This window comes from Sceloporus undulatus, chromosome 3, assembly GCF_019175285.1.
Source record: "Sceloporus undulatus isolate JIND9_A2432 ecotype Alabama chromosome 3, SceUnd_v1.1, whole genome shotgun sequence".
Lineage (NCBI taxonomy): Eukaryota > Metazoa > Chordata > Lepidosauria > Squamata > Phrynosomatidae > Sceloporus > Sceloporus undulatus.
Window position 1 is genome coordinate 225,691,941 of NC_056524.1, and position 18,939 is coordinate 225,710,879.

The following is an 18,939-nucleotide window of genomic DNA, read 5'->3' on the forward strand; positions in this document are numbered from 1 at the left end:
GCAACCTCTGCCTCCCCAGATGAAGACCCATAGGGCTCTCTGCTCTTTTTAAACCCCGTTTTTGGATTGATTCCTATGGGGAGAGAGGGGAGAGAGAGAGATGGCAGGACATCCCCATAGCCAAGCAACCTCTGCCTCCCCAGATGAAGACCCATAGGGCTCTCTGCTCTTTTTAAACCCCGTTTTTGGATTGATTCCTATGGGGAAGGGAGGTGAGGGATTTCAGTAAGCCGAGGGACTCAGGAGAGGCGAGCTCCATGCCCCAAGCCTCCCTTTTTCCTCTTTCCTGGGAGCAGCGCCTCTCCCGAGCGTCCAACCACTGAGTGGCGACGTCATCAGAACACAGCCCACAAAACGTAATACAGCAAACCATTCTGAGAACGGTTTCAAGAAAAAGGAAGCGCTGTGCGGTAAAATGCGTTCCAATCACGTTCTGATCACGTTCCAGTTTACTCAATGCTCGACTCAGGCTTGCATCCTTCCGAGGTCGCTAAAATGAGTACCCAGACTGTTGGGGGCAAATTAGCTTACTTGCTAATTAGCTTACTTGCTGTTCACCGCTATGATCTTTGGCATAGCGGTATATAAATAAAACAAATTATTATTATTATTATTATTATTATTATTATTATTATTATATCCGTTCCAGGAACGTTCTGATCACGTTACGTGCAGAACGTTCTGAGAACAATATGCGGTAATCTCCTATCTGTTGCCACTGCTATCATAGCCACTGCTGCTGTGATGATGATGATGATGATGATGATGATGATGATGATGATGATGATGATGAATTGGCCAGTTAATCTGGATCATAAATAAAATATTTGAAAGAAAAGTTATTTTGTTTTAGAATACCATTGCTATTTCTCAATACGGCCTTTCAGAAACTGGCTTAGTGAAGCATTTAGTGGTACTGTACTATCTCCTGTTTTTAATTGCTATATTTTGCAATGTGAAATTCAAAAAAAAAGAGGGAAGTTCATCTTCTGTTTTCTGTGCAATTTTGTAATTGAAAATTACCATTTGCAAGAAATCCAATCATAGAATTGGAAGAGACCATAAAGGCCACCCAGTCCAACCCCTTGCCATGCAGAAAAACACAATCAAAGCACTCCCAAAAGAGAGAGAGAGAGAGAGAGACCACACCACATTCCAAGGCAGCATGTTCCACTGTCAGACAGTTCTGACTGTCAGAAAGTTCTTCCCAATGTTTAAATAGAATCTCTTTTCATGTAGTTCGAATCCAATGAGGCAGAGGTGAAAGGAGAGCAGCATTATATGTCAAAAACAAATTTCCTTGTACAGAAATCCATGAGAACGATCAGAGTGGACCAGATGACAGTATTTGGGTAAATGGAGAAAGGAATAAAAGTGACATTGTGGTAGGAGTCAAACCAGTGCTTTTCAGGAAAAAAAATCTCAGCAGTCTCAAAAATGCAAGAATTAGTAGTTATGAGGGACTTCAATTACCCTAATATCTTCTGGGAAACCAACTCTGCTAATCACAGGCTGTCAACAAATTCCTGATTCCTAATTTCCTATTTCAAAAGGTAGAGATATAAACAAGGGCATCAGCAATCCTGGACCTGATACTAACCAATAGAGAAGAGTTAGTAAATGGAATCAAAGTACAGTAGTCCTAACTTTAGGAGAAATGGCCATGAAATGCACAATTGTGTGACAGGGCAAAGAAAAGTAAAAAATAGACCTTAGATTTCAGCAAAACTGATTTTTAAAGGCTGAGGGGAATTCCATGGCTAGAGATGATAAAGGAAAGAAAAACCCAGCAGGGGTGGGAATTCTTGAAGAAGGAGTTGCAAAAAACATTATCACAAACAATTCCATGGAAGAAGAAAAATAAGAAACAGCTGAAAAAGTCAATGTTCCCTCACAGCAAACTCAAGGAGGAAGTGAAAATAAAAAGAGCTCTGTACCAGGGACGTAGCAAGGGGGGGGGGTCCTTGGGGTCCGGACCCCCCCTCCATTAGAAAAATGAATGGTGTGTGCTGCTGCGCTGCCGCACCCAATCCCCATTATAATGGTGGCACTTAGCCTGGAACCCCCCTCCCCTTTCTAAAATCCTGGCTACGTCCCTATCTGTACAGAATGAAAGGAAGGATGAATCACCAAGAAGAAGTACACATGTGCAGCCTAAGCTTACACTATTCCTGTTATTAGGCATGCAAGGAGCAACTAAAAGGGGTGTTTAGATACATTTGAGGCAAGAGAATGACCAAGGAGACAGTGGAGCCCCTGCTCAGTGAGGATGGTAAAATGCTAACAGATGGGCCTGTACAGACTGGCACTTTGTGCCGGCCTGTGGGCAGAATCAGGGCTCAGCGTCCTGATGATGCTTGCCATAACTCCATAGCGCCATGATCATGCATGCCATTCCAGGTGGCATGCACCATCATGATGCACCTTCAGTGCAGTGTCAAAATGACACAGTGCCAAAGGGGTGCCATAGAGCTGTGCCACCTATGGTGCCCCTTGGAGGGCACAAAAAGGAGTGGCTTTTGCTGCTCCTTTTAGAGATCTCCAGAGGCCGTATCAGGGCCACAATGTGAGGTTGCTGTGGCCCTGATCCAGCCAGGAAAGGGCCAGCCTCCCACCATCCCTTAGGGGCAATCTGTACAGCCCCAGATCACAACAAAAAAGGCAGAACTGCTCAACACCTATTTTGTGTCAGTTTTCTCTCAAAAAAAGAACTGTGTTCTTCCATGCATCAGCAGATATCTTGGTAAGGGATCTGGATTTCAAATCAAAAGGAGATAATGGACAAAGAAATAGTTAAGAATCACATAGTTAAACTAAGTGAGTTCAAATCTGCAGAGCAAGATGAATTGCATCCCAGAGTATTGAAAGAAACTGATGATGTACTCTCTGCCACTTGCCATTATTTTTGAGAAATCTCAGAGAACAGATGAGGGGCCAGAGCCCTGAAAAAAGTAATAACTGTCCCTCTCTTCAAAAAGGGCACAAAAGCGGTTTAAAGCTGCCTTTTCTGAAGGTGCATGCACATGTCATGACCACGATGCATGGTTTCAAGCCGAGCCACTGGGTACTTCTTTTTTCTTTTCTTTTTTTTACTGATCCCCCTACCATCACTGTGCATATTTGCAAGAGTGAAGCTCTGGTGACTGCCATCCCACTGGATGGCCATGCCTGTGAACTTGCACACATTCACATGTACAGCGCTTCACAGGGAAAGGGCATCAAAGCAATTGTGTGCCCATACAGATGTCAAGAAGTTACAATCTTGCTCCCCTTCACCCCATGCCCCCTCTTTGACAGACTTTTTTGTGTGTGTTGTACTCATCTCCATGAGAGGTGTCATGGTTTCTCTTTTGGGCAATGCCACCCTCACCACTTCTTGGGTACGGCAGATCCATCCCTTCTAAATGAACTCCTGCAACAGTGCATTTATATAATAATAATAATAATGATAATGATAATGATAATGATAATGATAATGATAATGATAATAATAATAGATGAAACATAGAATCGTAGAGTTGGAAGAGACCGCAAGGGCCATCCAGTCCAACCCCCCTGCCATACAGGAAATCCAAATCAAAGCATCCCCGACAGATGGCCATCTAGCCTCTGCTTAAAGACCTCCAAGGAAGGAGACTCCATGACACTCCGATGGAGTTTGTTGCACTGTCAAACAGCCCTTACTGTCAGGAAGTTCCGCCTCATGTTGAGGTGGAATCTCTTTTCCTGGAGCTTGCATCTATTGCTCCGGGTCCTAGACTCTGGAGCTGCAGAAAACAAGCTTGCTCCCTCCTCAATATGACATCCCTTCAAATATTTAAACAGGGCTATCATATCACCTCTTAACCTTCTCTTCTCCAGGGTAAACATCCCCAGCTCCCTAAGTCGTTCCTTATAAGGGCATGTTTTCCAGACCTTTCACCATTTTAGTCACCCTTCTTTGGACACGCTCCAGTTTCTCAATGCCCTTTTTTAATTGTGGTGCTCAGAACTGGACACAGTATTCCAGGTGGGGCCTGACCAAGGCAGAATAGAGTGGCACTATTACTTCCCTTGTTCTAGAGTCTAGACACTATACTTCTGTTGATGCAGCCTAAAATCGCATTGGCCTTGTTAGCTGCCGCATCACACTGTTGACTCATGTTCAACTTATGATCCGCTTGGACTCCTAGATCCCTTTCACATGTAGTTTCATTCAGCCAGGTGTCCCCCATCCTATATCTGTGTATTTCATTTTTCTGCCCTAAGTGCAGTACCTTACATTTCTCCATGTTGAATTTCATTTTGTTAGCTTTGGCCCAGTTTTCTAGTCTGTTCAGGTCATTTTGAATCTTGATCCTGTCCTCTGGGTTATTAGCTACTCCTCCTAACTTGGTGTCATCTGCAAATTTGATAAGTATAACCCCAATTTTGTCCTCCAAGTCATTGATAAAGATGTTGAATAGCACTGGGCCCAGGACAGACCCCTGTGGGACCCCACTGGTCACTTCTCTCCAGGATGAAAAGGAGCCATTGTTGAGCACCCTTTGGCTTCGGCCGGTCAACCAATTACAAATCCATGTAACAGTTACTTTGTCTAGCCCACATTTTACAAGCTTGTTTGCAAGAATGTCATGTGGAACCCTGTCAAAGGCCTTACTGAAATCAAGATATACTATATCCACAGTATTCCCTTCATCTAACAAGCTGGTAATTTTATCAAAGAAAGAGATAAGATTTGTCTGGCATGACTTCTTTCTCCGAAACCCGTGTTGACTTTTTGTGATTATGGCATTGCTTTTTAGATGTTCACAGACTCTCTTTTTAATGATCTGCTCTAGAATCTTTCCTGGTATAGATGTCAGACTAACTGGACGATAATTGTTTGGATCCTCTTTTTTCCCCTTTTTGAAGACGGGGACAACGTTTGCCCTCCACCAGTCTGCTGGGATCTCTCCTGTTCTCCAGAAGTTCTCAAATATTATTGCCAATGGCTCCGATATTACATTTGCCAGTACTTTTAATACCCTTGGATGTAGTTCATCTGGTCCTGGAGACTTATGTTCGTTTAGGTTAAACAGGTACTCCTGTACCATCTCTTTACTTATTCTGTGCTGAAATTCCTCTTTTCTGTCCTCTGCTCCATTATCCTCAGATTGAGCACTCTTTTCCTTTTCTGAGAAGACTAAGGCAAAGAAGGTGTTGAGTAATTCTGCCTTTTCTCTTTCCCCTGTTAGCATTTTGCCATCTTCTGCATGCAGTGGCCCTACCATTTCCTTCTTCTTTCTTTTGCTGCGGACATATCCAAAAAAGCCTTTTTTGTTGTTCTTAACCTCTCTAGCAAGCCTGAGTTCATTCTGTGCTTTGGCTTTTCTGACTTTACCCCTACACAGGCTCGCTATTTGTTTGAATTCCTCTTTGGTAATTTCCCCATTTTTCCATTTCCATTTCTTATACATTTTCCGTTTGAAACTCAGTTGAAAGTTCTTTAGTCATCCATCCTGGTTTCTTGAGACATCTCCCATTTTTCTTCTTCATTGGAACTGTTTGAAATTGTGCCTTCAATATCTCCCTTTTAAGAAACTCCCATCCATCTTGAACTCCCTTCTCTTTTAGAATTGCTGACTATGGGAACACACCCAGTATTTCTTTAATTTTACTAAAATCAGCTTTCCTAAAGTCTAGAACGCGTGTCTGACTTTGCCTGGCTTCTCCTTTCCATTGTATAACAAACTCCAGGAGAACATGGTCACTTCCATCTAAGGATCCCACCCCTTGCACTCCATTAACTAGGTCATCCCTGTTGGTTAGGATCAGATCCAAAATAGCTGATCCCCTTGTTGCCTCTTCCACCTTTTGGACAATGAAGTTGTCTCCAAGGCAAGTGAGGAATTTGCTAGACCTTGAGGATTTGGCTAAGTTTGCCTTCCAGCAAATATCAGGATAGTTGAAGTCACCCATCACTACTACATCTCTCCTTTCTGAATGTGTGGTCATCTGTTCTAGAAAGACATCATCCAATTCCTCAGTCTGACTTGGAGGTCTGTAATAGACTCCCACAATAACATCCTTGTTGTATCCCTACCCTTTAATTTTTATCCAGATGCTCTCCACCTGGCTTCCATGATTGATGTCCTGGATCTCTTCACTGGTGTAAATATCTCTGACATATAGTGCTATTTCTCCTCCTTTCCTGTTTGGCCTATTTCTCTTTAAAAGGTTATACCCCTCTATTTCTACATTCCAATCGTGAGACTCATTCCACCAGGTTTCAGTGAGGCCTATTATATCATATTTGCTTTGTTGTGCTAGGAATTGAAGTTCATCTTGCTTATTTCCCATGCTCTCTGCATTAGTGTAGATATCTAATAATAATAATAATAATAATAATAATAATAATAATAATAATAAATTTATTTATATTGTCCCACCTCTCCCTACGGATCAAGGCGGGGTTACAACCTGATAAAAACATACAATACAATCATAAAATCCAACAGTACCAATAAATACATCCAATTCCAATAAATACATCAGTGGTTGTTTACAAAGAGTCTTCTCTGATGGGAAAGTCCTAATCAAGCTCAGGAGAGTAGGCGCGCTGGAAGAGCTCCATCTTAACTTCTTAAAGGCGTCCAAGTTAGTGATAAGACGGATCTCTTCTGGCAGGCTGTTCCACAGTTTAGGGGTGGCGGCAGTGAAAGTTCTTTGGGAAGTCATGTGCAATCTGGTAGACTGTATTTCCAGTAAATTTTTCCCAGATATTCTGACTGTGGGGCAGATTGTGTCGGGAGAGGTGTTCCTGCAAGTAACTCAGGCCCAAGCCATGTAGGGCTTTAAAGGTAATAACCAACATCTTATACTGTGTCTGGAAGCTGATTGGCAGCCAGTGGAGTGATTTTAGGAGTTATATGGTCAAATCTGGAAGTATCAGTGACCAATCTGGCTGCCATATTTTGTACCAGTTGAAGCTTCCAAACTTGGCATAAGGGTAGCCCTATGTAGAGCGCGTTACAGAAATCAAGATGAGAGATTACCAGTGCATGTACTACTGCTTCATGGTCTCTTTGGTCTAGGCAAGGGCGCAGCTGGCATATCAACCGCAGTTGATAACAAGCACTCCTGGCTGTCGCATCAATTTGAGATGACAACTGTAGTGACGAGTCCAGGAGTACTCCCAAGCTGTGGGCTTTGTCCTTTAGGGGGAGTGTGACCCCATCCAAGACCGGTTGACAAATTTTCTTCCCCGGGCCAGGGGTACCTATTGCTAGTACCTCTGTTTTCTCTGGTTAGGTTTAGGTTTGAAAAGAGCACCCCTTTAGAGCTGCCCTGGCATTGGTGCATTTATACGTACATGCGAATTTGCACATTTTCCAGGAAGAAGTAGAAGAATCCAGCTCCTTTTTAGACTGGCTTTTCTCCCTGTATGGCAGTTTGAGGGTGGTTTGCAGACGGCTTTGAGGCTTGTGTTATGTAAAAGTTCATTCACCCAGGCTTCAGTAATACACACCAAATCAATCTTTTCACACACAACCAAGTCATGGATTCAGCAGCAACAGCAGCAGATTGGACAGCAGATTCAAGGCAATCTGGATACTGATGGATCATGAGGGAAGGCACTTCTATCTCATGTGTCCCTCACTTGGCATGGCCATCCTGCAGGACCATACTTTTCCCTGCTCATGATTATACAAAAGAAGGGAATTCATTGCTTCCTCCCCACTTGGGACTCACACAAACATATGAACAATATACAACATATATCTGAAACAAAAGGAAAGGTGCCACTGTAGCAGGAGAAAACAGATTGTGTGCATCCCCTTCTTTTCTAGATCAACTGACAGAACATCTTTAGTCTAGCTGCCAATAAGCTTAAGTGCTGCTGAGCCATGTCATTCAATAAGGCAGTCCATCTCTATCCACATTAGAATATAATAAAATATGCCCCAGATTTTCTGTAATTTACTATCTTTTCAGGAAAGATATGTGTGGGGTGCCTCAGAAGAAGGGTTGGCATGGAAAATTTTCCCTAAAGACAGCTTGGATGCTTTGGTCTTGCTAGGCCAGTTCTTAAATCCTTTCATGATTTCCTTATACTCTGACAATAATGAATGTAGGAAAGGGAACTAGCTATAGTGACAAAAATTGTCACTTTACATTTATCCTTTTATTCAGATGTACAGCTGATGGCATTATCCTATGATAATTTGATTCCTTGACCTCATGCCTAGTCTCTCTGGTAACAACCCTTTGCCTTTGCTAGCTGACCCATATTTCTTTAAAATAATGCATGAGAAAAAACAGATGTGTTTATTCCACATGATGAGTCTTCATTGTTACGATCCAGGTAAACTCCTACGCAGGGCACACAGGAGTTCAGGAGAGCTCCCCACTAAATAGTATCCTGCTCGCCAAGGTATACTGATGAGAGTAATGATTTTCAAAGAACATGACAAGCCTTTATTTCAGGAGGTGGATGGAGCCACCATAAGTAAACCATAGAATGTAGTTGTATATCCTTAACTAAATTTTTGGATTCAAGACTGGCAGAATTTTCTTTATATATATCTTAAAACTCTGAAATAGCTATTGAGTTTGACAACTCTATACATTAAGTCTTTTTATGCAGGCTTAGAGAGCCAGCATGGCGTAATGGTTTGAGCGCTGGACTACAACTTTAGATAACAGTGTTCAAATCTCCACTCAGTCATGAAACCCACTAGGTGATCTTGGTCAAGTCACATGCTCTCAGCCTCAGGTGATGGCAATGGTAAACCTACTCTGAACAAATCTTGGCCCATGATAGGTTCACCTTATGGTTGCCATCAGTCAAAAAACAACAACAAAGTGAATATATTCAAATTACAGTGTGCCCGCACCATATGCAGGTGCACTATGCATGGTTTTCAGCTTACACTGAAACCGTGTGGCAAAAGGGAGAATGGTGCGCGCCTATGGCATGCATGGCCAAGCCACAAGCACAAGCCCTATTATATCCAATGGAGCTCAAGCATATGCACTTTTTGCCTTATGCGGGGGGGGGGGGGGGGGGGTCCAGATTTGATCCTCTGAGTAAGGTAAAGGCCACTGTAGTAGCAGTCACAGCAAAATGTAAAGATGTATAATTGAATACTAAAGACAGAATCATTGGTACCATGGTATTTCTGATTTCTGTGTAGTTTGTGAAAGCTGAGCGCTGAAGAAAACTGACTAGAACACGACACTACCAATGGTTTGGCTCAGTATAAGAGTGTATGCCCCTGAGTTTGCAATCCCTGAATTTGCAAGATCTTTATGGTGGATGGGATGCTTGGAGGTCATTCATTTACAAGGTTGCCATAAGTCAAAACTGACTTGACAACAACTAGCAACGATAACAAGAAGCAGCACAGGCAGATAGTAAACTATTAAGTAACAATGTGTGTCACATATATTGTGCATTTGTAGAGGAATTGTTATACTGATTGTGAAATGCTGTTTGTTAATCTGGAGGTTCAGACAAAGATAACTTGGACCTCATTCCCACTTACCTGAAATGCCGATTCCAGAACCAATTCCTGAAACTGTTTCTGCAAAAATGTGGTTCCCACTATGTTTGCACCAGTTTCAAGAATTGGTTCAGGAATCGGCAAGTGACGGGGGGCAGCTGGCATGGGGGTTTGCTTGAGAACTAGCTGTTGTCAGTGCAACTGATGGCCTAACCTGCTGATCATGTTTTTATTACTGTTGCCATGATCAAAAGCACAACCTCTGTATACTGAACAGTTCTGCTACACTGTTCCTGACAAAGCAGACAGTGAAGGGACTTTTTCATATAAAAGCCAATTATCTTAGGTTCCCCACCAGGGCATTTTGTAGAAGTGTGAAACAGTTCACAAAGTAGTGGGTTTGCAACATCTTTCTAGTCCAAAGATAGAAGAAAATACAGATGTTACCCATCAGCCTCACAGCTTATGTAGACTATTATTCTTGTTCAATTGCCATTTCTCTGCAAAATACCCTTACAGGGAACATAGCATACTTGGTTGATAGTAAAATTTATATTTTCCTCTATCCTTAGATGTGAATGATGCCATAAAGCCAGAAATTAATCAACCATTTCACTCATAAATCCCTAGTGTCCTCTCTCTTTCCCAACCATGACACTTCCACAGTAGTTTCATATGTCGAAGAAAAGAGCTTTTCAGTAGCCTAAAGAAATTCTCCTCCTCCTCCTGTTCAACCTGAGAACAGAGTGTGTGTTTTTTTCTTGGTCCTGTTTCATCCATACCATCCCTACTGAGACAGCTTTTGCCACTGCTGAGGGAAAATCTCTGGGAACAGTACTGTCAGATCATTCACCTCTATTTAATTTTAAAAAAAAAAACACATAGTGACCATCTGGATTAAGAGATAAGTGCAAAGTTAAGGGGAAAAATAAGTGCTACTGCCCAGACACATTATTTCAGTTTGCTTTCATCAGATGAGATCTATTAAAAGCAGGGCTTGTTGAATATTCTCCGATATTTTATATACTATTAACAGTAGTACTAAAAAGGAAGTGGAGAAAAGGAAGAGAGAAGAATAATGCACAGAGTGTAAATAGCTAATAGTATGCGGTGTGTGTGTTTTTAAATCACCTGTCAACTTATGGCAATTTCCATGAACTTGCACACATTCACATGTATAGCACTTCACAGGGAAAGGACATCAAAGCAGATGTGTGCCCATACAGATTTTCTTTGGCAAGGAATACTCGGGCCTAAGTCAATCAACTCAGGTCTACATCAGCAGATGTCTGCAGAATTTCTTACTGAGTATGCATGGCCAGCAAAACAAAGAGAAAGGGGGAAAGCAGATAAGCCTGCCTCACCAGTTTACTGAAGAAGCATAGATCGAAATATTAAGCCAACAAAATGAAAATCATATGTGCAGGTTTGTGAAAGAAAAAATTATCCCTGAATGCATTTTGGAGGAAGCTTTCAATGATCTCTAGAAGTTGAAAATATTTTTGTCTAGTTATGCAAGGCTTACCTGACCTGGCTGTTTCATTCTGCATGTACATATTGTTTGTTTTGGATAAAAAAGTTTGTTGAAATGTGTTGTCCTGCTCTTCCTTTTTGTGATGTATTTCTTATTCTTTCCACATTAATTATTTCCATGATACCAAATTTCTTGTGAACAAAGTAATCCCCAGGAACACATCGACTTCATTAAATCTATAAGTATACCCATATGGCTCATCCTTGACACATTCTCTGTAGGCATGCAGTTCCTATCAGAAACCATATCCATTCCATCATGTTAGCCTCCTTCAACCTAGTCCCTAACCATTGGCCACATGAGTGTAGCTGATGGGAACTGTAGTCCAAGATACTGGCAAGGTTCTTAGTTAAAGAAGGCTTCATTATGTATTCATGTGTACACACTTTACACCCCAAATGTAAAGCCTATATGCAATATATTTGTGTCTTACTGACAGAAAGTTGGAGAAATAGTTTTGTTGATGAACTTCCTTGTACACTCAGGCCATAATTCTACACTGGCTAACTAGCTATGCTTGAGTAAGGTCTCCTGGCCTCAACCCCTCCCCAACCTACTTTACTGGGTATCAGCTGCACTAAGAGAATCAGATCAATTCTGTGGGTAATTGGGCATGGGTGAATAGCATTTTTCCAATCTCCCAAATGATAGTGTGGCTGCAACAAGGACATGTGACTCTCACAGCCTTGCTCGCTTGTAGGAGTTACCCATACCCTGATCATCAACAGAGTAAACCTATTTTAATAGGGATGGCTGATGCCTGGTAAAGTAGGATTGGTGAAGGCAGTTATGACCATGGTAATAAAACTACGATTGTGGACCCTATTGCATGGGGTTAAAAGAGCGGCTTACCTTTGCTGAATTCAGCATTAAATCAGGAGGCAGGTGGTTCCTATCACACCCAAATTGCCGCTGAGTTGCTGCCCGGATCCATCCCAGATTCAGCTAGGGTCATCTAAGCCGCTTTCACAGCCATTTTTAGAAGTCGGAAGTGGCTTAGCTGACCCTGACTGCATCTAGAATGGACCTGTGTGGCGATTTGGTGGCCATTTAGGTGTGATAGGAACCGTCTGTCTCCCAAATTAATGCTGAATTTGGGGAAAGGTAAGCCACTCTTTTAACCCCATGAATATGGATCAGTTACAGATGTGTAACTCCAAGTCATGCATCAGTAAGTGTGATACTGAATTATAGTCTTGATTTTTATTTTAATAATACTTCCAAGCAAATGTAGGGGCAATTAATGTAACTTCTTTGGTGGGTTTTGAAAACCTCTCAGCAATGACTGAATATTGACATTGTGGAGCAGTTGTCACCTAATCACTTTGCCACAGGTGCTGTCTAGTATAAGCATCAGATGACAGTGTCAGTGATGGAATGGTCTATGAATTCTTGAAATACCTCATTTAGTATGGAGCCCAACAAAGAGCAGAATGTGGTGATCAATGACTGTCAAACGTACATGAGAGATAAAAGTTACATGAGAGATAAAAGTGTTGCCAGTTCCTATGGGATCAAACTATGAACAGAATTGACTTCTGAGTTTGTCAGACCTGAGTACTGTGTTGGAATACTAAAATTAGAGCAGCCAAAAGATTCGATAGAAGAGTTAATAGATTTTGTTAGAATGATACATACTCGAGAAAAATGCAAGATTCTAAAATTGTTCTGTTGTCATTCTCTCACTACTTGAAATTATTTAAATTAAATTATTAAGGTTTATTAAGGGGTTATACAGACAACCCCAAAGGAGTGGTGTCCCATCACACCTTTCAGCGCTGGATCAGGGCTGGAGCAACCGCATACTGTGGTCCCAATCTGCTGCTTTGCCAACCCAAAAAGAGCCAGCAAAATGCCACTCATTCTTAAAGTGGCAAAAAGCTGCTCTTGCTGCCACAGTGGCAGCTTTTTGCCAATTCTTTGATGCAGCATATCTAAATGTGATGCTGCCCACTGTGCAGTTGGGCATGCAGCATGATGCCGGCATTGGGAAGAGTTGGGGTGGCTGGTGTGTGATTCCCATGCCTCCACTCCAGCCCGATGCCAACATTTAGTGCCAGTCTATTCAGCCCCTAAGTCTCCCTTTTCTGTGCATGATTCAGTACCTAACTGAAAGATGTCTAATAAACCAACGGGTCTGTTTTTTTTCTTCTTCTTCTGGCATTCCAAAATTTCTTTGCTTAAAAAGTTACTGCTCTTTTTCAGAAGTCTGTGTCTAGTAAATTTTTAAAACGTTAACTTGGTAACACTTCCCTGAGGAGCTCCCATACTTCCTTGCCTATGTTGCCTTCTGTTTACCTGTCATGGTGCCATAATATTCCCAGCTGAAAAGTTAAATGGATTAGTAGTAAAGCATCCTTTACAGTTACTGTTTGTTCTTCATAAATGGTTATTTGACAAATGGCCTCCATAGTCAAATAGTTTTGCCCTTTCCTTCTCTGTCTCAAAGTGAGTTTCATTTACCTGTTTGTTCAAAAAGATGTAGATGACTGGGTTGTAGACTGTGCTGCTCTTTGCAAGGATTGAAGGAATGATACTGGCAGAGGGAGTAACTGAGCCGGGTTTCCCAAAAGTTGCTATCAGGGCCACGATCCCATAAGGCAGCCAGCAAAGCAGAAAGCAAATAACCATCACAACCACCATGATCAGGACTCGTTGCTCTCTTGTTTGTGCCATTCCTTTGGTTACTCCACTCACCTAAAATAAAACACAAATGAAGCCTAAACAAAGGAGGGCTATAGTTAATCAAAGCTTGTAAGTTACTAAAAGATGAAGCAGTGATCTTGTAGTTACTACATCAAGCAGTGGAGTTACTTGTAGTTACTTGTAGTTATTACATCAAGCAATGGAGAGCATGCAGTTCAATGTCCAGCCCCACATATGTCTTCTGTTGGATTAGACATAAGGAGCTACCCTCTAGCTCTTTACACAGCATCTAATCCCACACATCTCACAACCATCAAGTCCTAGAAGGGGCTGCTGTTTACTGTGGGGAAGGAAAGGGGCAAAAAGGGACACCAGACAAAGAAGAACCAATTTGTCTCAGCTCAGAGGAGGAGAAAAATGATAGCTACAGCATCTACAGCATCTGAACTGTCTCCCCATCTTTCTCCCCTTTCCACCAGTAAAAAACATCAGCAGCCTCCCAAGAGTAGATAGATGCAGCAGGGAGGTTTTCAACATTGTGCAAAAGGCTAAAGAATAGCCACTTGCACGCCAACCCAAAATATTCATAAGCCACACTTATGCCTGTGCTTGTTACTAACAGGATTCTAGGCCTGGAATTTCTTAACATTTCTGAGATCTATACTTAAAGCTATTTATTTATTTATTTATTTATTTATTTATTTAGTATTCAAGGGCTGGGTGAAATGAGGAGAAGGGCCATACTATCCAATTCTACTCCCAAGTTCTGGTGTGCACATTCAATCATACACTTACTTAAATATATCCACACCTTCAACTGAACACAAAGCCATGAGTACAATGAGTCAGTGCAATCCAGTTTTACCCCACACATGCTCACTGACCATATGAAGAGCTCATGTGTCTTCAAGGAGAAAGACAGCAAATGGAGCCACGGTGGAAGGAGAATGGCACTAGCAATACATTCAGAGGCATGATGGTGAATACAAGAATGCTGGCCTTCACCATTTGCTATTTGCTATTACCAGCTTGGATTGCTTTAAAAAGGCTGTCAAGATGGATCTCTTCCAGCAGGCCTTTCCTGAATAGTAAACCCAGCCACCAATTTGAATCCATCACCTCAATGAGTACTCTGCAGCCCAATTCATGCATTCCGCTATTTTAATGGACAGTTTTAATTGGATAAAGTGTTTAATTCATGTTTTAAGGGGAGGGATGGATTAATTGGGATATTTTATACTGTATAGATTCTTTTAATTGTAAGCCACTTTGATTGTCTTTTGACAGAGAAGCGGGGCAAAAATAATGCTATTATTATTATTATTATTATTATTATTATTATTATTATTATTATTATTATTTTCCTGCCTTCAGAGAAAACTGAAGTATGAGACCAAGCAAATTCTTATTATGCCACCTTTTACTTATGGACATTATTATCACTAAAAACTCTAGAAAATATTTCTGCTTGGTCAAAGGTGCAAATATTCTTGAGTGCTGGACCACTGTACTCTGTTGGTTTTTTAAAAAATAATGGCATAAAAAATCAATACCAGTTCAGGCATGCTTTCCATTGCAATTGTCCCAATAACTCAAAAGATCTTTGAAATGGGGATTAGTTTAATATTTTTTTTAAAAAAAATAAATACAACATTAATTTCCCTTCCACTTGCATAAAGGTCTTGCTGATCCAGTTCTGTGAATAATCATTAACTCAATTAGACTGCTCTTCACTGTTTGGCAGGCCAGACTGTAATTTTCAGATGTCATTATGTAGAAGTGATAGGAATTTGTGCCAAGTTTGTTTGAACACATTATTTAACATCCCATAAATGAATCATAGATAACAACAAATCATTTATCCAGCAGGGCCAGAATACTTGAGATTCATTTAAGGTCAAGTCATTAAACTATTTTCAGAGCTTATTTTCTATTGATAACTTTGGCCTGTTACAGACAGCCAAAATAAAGCTGCTTCGAGTCACAGTGGAGGTATGGTGATTCAATGATGCATGCGTCCTAAGAGTCCAGAAGTCACACCAAAGCCACGCTCCAGCCCTAAGGACTGGAGCGTGGCTTTGGTGTGGCTCCTGGACTCTTAGGACGCATGCATCATTGAAACACCATACCTCCACTGTGACTCGAAGCAGCTTTATTTTGGCTGTCTGTAACAGGCCATAGAAATCACATTATTTATTTCAAGTATAGGCAAAGTACAGCTCTTCAGATTTTGGACTTCATCTTCCAGCATTCCTCACCATTGGCTATGCTAATTACAGCTCATGGAAGTTGCAGTCTGAGAACATATGCTTATTAAACAATCTTAACTATAAAACATCCATCTCTGTACCACATCGCTCATTTTCTGAGTCCAAATCCTTCTCTAGCCAAAACAGAGTCACCCATGCAGAAGATGTTGGTTTTAACAGGCTTTGGGAAACAACAGTGTCTGCAAAAGCAAACACACATACACAAAATCCAGAATTGGGGATTTTTCAGCAGGCATGGAATTTGCACATGAGACATGGGCAGTGGTGGAAAACAGAGGTGAAGTGGCTGGCTAAAACTGTGAACAGGCGCACTTCATGTTACAACATGTTGCTGCATGTCCCACTTACAAAATATATAATGAATTACATTAGAGTAGCAGAACTTTTAGCCTTCAATATATTTTGGCTTACAATTTCAATCAGCCTTACCAAACATGGCCAATGGTATGAGGCAGGGGTTCCCTATCCTACATTACTACTGAGAGGTATTGGGGCAAGTTACAAAGGATGGAGAAGGTGGTGTAGTTCATTCTCAGCTATTTCATCCTTCTGTGCAAGGACAAATAAATACTGCAGTCATCTTTTTGTTGCAGGAAAACTAAAAAACCTCTACAGTATTCTTCCCATATTTGAAAATTTCAAAGGGTTGTGGACAAATTATTCTGTGGAGAAAAACACCTATTTTCTTGTATCCTCTTCAAAACTTCCAGTGGTAATGGTGTTTAAGCATCCTTAGTCAGCTTATGCCAATGCATAGTTAAGGCATTTTTCTTATTATAGAAAGCTGTGTCTGCTCTGAGTCTGTTCCAAAAGTAGAGCTACTGTCACTTGGATTCCAAGTTCATGAGGACTGTTATCAATGTCACTAAACTTTCTAATGAAATGTTTTATAAAACAAACAAACAAACAAGCTCAAAAGGTATTTATTTGTACATTGTCTCAAATATTTAAAGACCAGCGATTAAACCAAATGGGTATCTGACCACCTTTTAGGTGACATAATCAGTGTAAATAATTGAATGTCAGCATATGAAAGTAATGATACAATTGCTTTGATTTTTTTTGTCAGATAATAAGGTAGCTCTCCAACTTTATCGAATTCCTTATTTTTCAGTGAAAAGTAATCTGCAGCACGTCCCCTAAAGGGAGAGACCTTAATTTCCTCAATTAGGGCTGCTATTCATATCCCACTCCGTTTAAGCTGCTACTATATGCAGTGAGAAAATACTGGCTGTCAAATTCAAAGTCTAAAACTCAGTTATATGACAAGAAAAAGCAACTGAATACTGTTTGGGAGGAGTGAAGGAATGAAAATTGAAAAGGAAGGAATAAAAAAATACCAAGGAATAAAAGATAACCATACACTCTTTTGTATATCCAAGAAACACCCACCCCTTATTAAAACACATTGACCAGACCTTTTCATGGCTTTACAAGGAAATGTATAGAGACCAATAAAGTTCCACATAGTCTCCATGATCATGGGACACAGAGCATTTGTGCTCAACTTTTTTTTCTCATGAGAAAATCTAGCATGCCTTATCAAACAGATGCTGACTTTCTTGTTGTAGCAAAAAGAAAGGAGGAATTGACCAGCTCAGTCTCCGACTACATTTTAATGAAGAAGTATGAAAAGGAGTCAGTGGGTCCCAACTTTAGTATTATTTTGTGGTGAAAAAACAATGAAATTATGGCTATTTGGGGCAGTTCACAAAATAAAGCTCCAGTAAACTACAGTTCCAAAAGAAATTATTGGGAGTTAACATCCCACAGATTGTATGCAGAACTTCATAGGCTCATCTGGAATCAAAATGTCCATTTCATCTAACTGTTCTGAATGTTAATAACTCTGATTGTGATGGTGGAAATGGCCAGTGGCTTCCACATCAGGGGTCTAGGAAGCTATCAAATACCCTATCAAAAAAAAAAAAAGGTTCATCACCTTGGACAGTTCTTTTAAAGTCTAGAATAAAAGTGAGGGCAGGTTCACTGCACCACTGATGTGAAAGCATCCAGCCATGTCTCTGAAGCAGCATTTGAACGAATGCAAAATTTTTGTCCTGCATCAGTTGAGAGAAAGGATGACTAAGGAATAACAACCATGACCTCTTTGCTTGACCACAAATGTTTGGGTCTGCATCGACTAATTCTTTTCTTTCATGTGGTAAGCATTTGTTCTGTGATTTCTGTAAGAGCTGGTCTTAGTGAATCTGCATATTTTCTTGATGTGTGCCCATGTCTGTACATCTGACATCTACTATACCCATCCCAAACTGACCAGGAATCTCATCATGGCTGAAATCTTACATCACTGACTTAGTTAAGAATGCTAAGTAAGAGTGTCATCTCCTGAGCTGACTCCTCACTCTAACCTACCCTAACAACCAGTGGTCACACTTAGCAACAGACAACTGTTCTAATGGTGATTGTGATGTACAGGGCTGACATTTAACATGGCAATACTGCCACAATTGTGACTACATAATATAAGTGAATACAGAAGAGTTATGGATCTATAACTCTAGGTTACAAATCCATATCTGCAATATACGCTGCCATGCCATGTCTATAGGGTAGCTCATTTTGAATATGTTATGTTTTAGCAAGCTAGATGCCCTTTGCTTTTAACTGTTTTCTGCTCAAGTGCTATTGGGCTATAGTAAAATCAGCTTTACAATCAGCCGCTAGAATACAAGACATATTCAGGTCACAGAATTCATGTAGCCATAGAACAAGGTCATGTCTGTCAACCCCAGCTCTTTTCTATGTGCTTTCAATGTAACTTCCAAAGCAGGTCCTATGAGGAAAGACTTAGGGAGCTGGATATGTTTAGCCTGGAGAAGAAAAAGTTAAGCGGAGACATGATAGCCCTGTTTAAATATTTGAAGGGATGTCGTATTGAAGATGGAGCAAGCTGGTTTTCTGCAGCTCCACAGAACAGGACCCAGAGCAATGGATTCAAACTACAGGAAAAGAGATTCCACCTAAACATCAGGAAGAACTTCCTGACAGTAAGAGTTGT

At 40.9% G+C, this 18,939-nt stretch overlaps 1 pseudogene; it reads right to left on the minus strand.

Moving 5' to 3' along the window:
* Nucleotides 1-18,939, minus strand: part of LOC121925956 — a 189,255-nt pseudogene that overhangs the window by 59,313 nt on the left and 111,003 nt on the right.